Source organism: Phalaenopsis equestris, unplaced genomic scaffold (genome assembly GCF_001263595.1).
Source record: "Phalaenopsis equestris unplaced genomic scaffold, ASM126359v1 Scaffold000761, whole genome shotgun sequence".
Classification (NCBI taxonomy): Eukaryota; Viridiplantae; Streptophyta; class Magnoliopsida; order Asparagales; family Orchidaceae; genus Phalaenopsis; species Phalaenopsis equestris.
Genome location: NW_018165201.1, coordinates 4,440,035 through 4,443,010, shown reverse-complemented (window position 1 = coordinate 4,443,010; position 2,976 = coordinate 4,440,035).

Sequence of the window (2,976 nt, the reverse complement as noted above, 5' to 3'; positions counted from 1 at the left end):
TAATCATAGAATGGAGCCCCCAATTATTCCTTGTATCAAATGAGGAATCCTCAAGTTTGTTGAGAAGTCTTCAATATGTTTAATAACAAAATAAGCTAAGCCTTCACCTAAAACCTAATAAAATAAAACCAAGCAACCAATCACTAATTATTATCCATATATATTCAAGGTCATCCTTTCACTCTCCTATATTCTTTGACTTATTATTATATTTAGAGATTCGAATTAATTTATATTATGATTGTTACATATTTAGGTGGTCTTTTATTTTCAACATAGCTAATTTTAGGGCAGTCTCACTAATGTTTTATGGTGCCACAACTATATATATATATTTGATAAACCGTAAACAAATTTTTATCATGAGGCACAAATCTCGAGGTATGACATGGATCTCGAGATGATATTTTGAATGAGAAACGTTCAAACCTTGATAAAAAGTCATTTAGAGCTCCGATTTCAGCAAACTTATAATCAAACTGACCGACTCGATGAGATGGACCTAATGACATAAAAATTAGTCTGATCCGAGTCAAATTGAGCCCAGATCAAGTCATTAAACCACACTTGAAAGATTTTAGACACATTTATAAGGTTAAACAGATGCCGAAACTAGCAAGTCTATATTCAAATCGAGCGTCTTCACAATACAAATCCAACGAGTCCAATATCACTCAATTTCAACATCATTAAGGTACTCAAATTTCCATTAAACACCGCATGATTCAAGGAAACTCTTTGAACCGCCCGATCAAAATGATTCATATTAGTGCATTAATTGGATCCAAAATACTATAAATAGACCACTGCCCCTCAAATGAGAGAGGGCGAAAGCCTAGAGAGAGGATCAGACTTTGATGAGAAGCTGCAGCTCAGCATCATCGCAGATCGTTATCGACCACCGCCTACCGTCGTCGACTACTGCCGACCTCCCTCGACAACCACTGATTATGATCAACTCTCGACCGCCGTTGACTACAATAACCGTTGTCTACCCTGCCAACCCCCGTCGACCACCGCCAACCGTCGTCGACCATCGCTAACCACCATCGTCAATCAATACCAACCACACACCGTTAGTTGACAATGTTATAACCTAAAAATTCTAGTAATCATTTCTCGTATGTGGGACAAGAGTTCATCACTACGATTCATGTGTCAACAATGACCTACGTGGTCATCAACTTATGTAGCTCCCGACTTCTGCCCTCTTGCGGCCTATGAGCGTCATTTATGCTCGCCACTACGGCTTATGCAGTCAACAGCCCCAACAATTGCTTACTACAGTTTCTCTAGCCAATCAACGCTTCTGGAGCAACCATCTATAACACTCACGACAGACTACTACTTCTACAATAATCAACAATGACCCTTGCAACATGCTATCACCAAGAACCGTAGTCATATTATAGTTATACAATTTTGTAATTCCATATTTTCTAGTCTAGGAGAAGGATAGACATATATATTCATCATTCATAGTGGATTTTCACATAGGGGTCAGACCTCATGATTTTTTCATTTAAGTGTTTTCCATGTGAAAACCTCTGGTGACACTATTGTATGTTTCTGTTTCATCTGTATGTGTGTTTAATTCTCGTATAACACTAAGACGATAATTTGTTACTCTACCGCCGCGAATTTTGTAACACGCATCAATCTTATTTATTTTTTTTTTGTAAGGAATAGTGGGAGGCTATTATACATGCCCCCAACTATCCTCACGTGTCTAACCATTCGAGGACCGCTCTCACTACCGACAAACTGACCAAAGGAGGAAGCGAACCTGTGACATGAGGGGACTTACAACTTTCAAAGAAGCTACTCTACCAATAGTATATATATATATATATATATATATATATATATATTATTTCTTCTTACTTAGTTCTAACTAATGAAAACTCATAAGCATACTCTACAATGCACATAGATTAATTATAACTGAAAAATTGAGCCAAAATATATATTTTTTTCTTTGAGTTGATACAATTTTTAAAATAGAAATTTAAATATTGGTTTTAAGAAATTAAATTAGAATTAGACACAATCTTTTTATGCCCCTTTATAACCATTATATCCTAAGAATTTTCCATAATTTCCCTTATAATTAGTATCATGTAATTAATTTATAATTAAATTAAAAAAAAATCTAACTTAACATTTACTTCCTTTTTTCTTTTTTCCCCTAAACTCTTCTGCTCACTCCAAGCTTATAATAATGATGTCCTATGATGCCTAATCACTTGCCCATTTGCACTAATCAATAATTTAACTCAGATTATTAGGGATTTGTCTCATAATCACACATGATTAATGGCTAATTCTTATCCACAGTTTCAATTATTTTGTTTTTTTTTTAATATCATACCAACAGAATCTATGAAAAAGTCTTCGGCTCCAGATTTTATTTAATGTTTTTGTGGTTAATATTGATTAGAGATAAATTATTTACTAAAATAATTACCGACCTTTTCATTATTTAAGATATGTCATTAATTTAATGCTCTTATAATTTCATTCATATTGCCAAATTATTTGGACGGTGGACATAGGATAATTTTGTTTATATTTTAAATTAAAAATAAAAAGACATGAGGCTGAACATTGTGCACTAATCACATGGCTTTAGCTTAATTTAATTTAAATTATTCCATAATATTGATACTTAGTAGTGTGCATTTATTTTATGATATTGCATTAATTACTTAAACTTAAGTACAAGCTTAAATTAAGCTTAAATTAAAAGAACAAGCCTTTTTTTGTGGTTGGGGGGCCCATAGACCCGCCGTAGGAGGGGTATGGTAACGAAGAGCACAATAACATTTCACAAGTAGAAAAACTAATATTTCAAAAAGACCAAAATATTAAATTGTCTTCTCATATAAGTAAAAATCTGAATTTGAGACGGTGCAATTGCTCCTCTAGACCCTATGGTCTACCCCTCCCCCTCCCCCCCGAAATTGTGCATGTGAA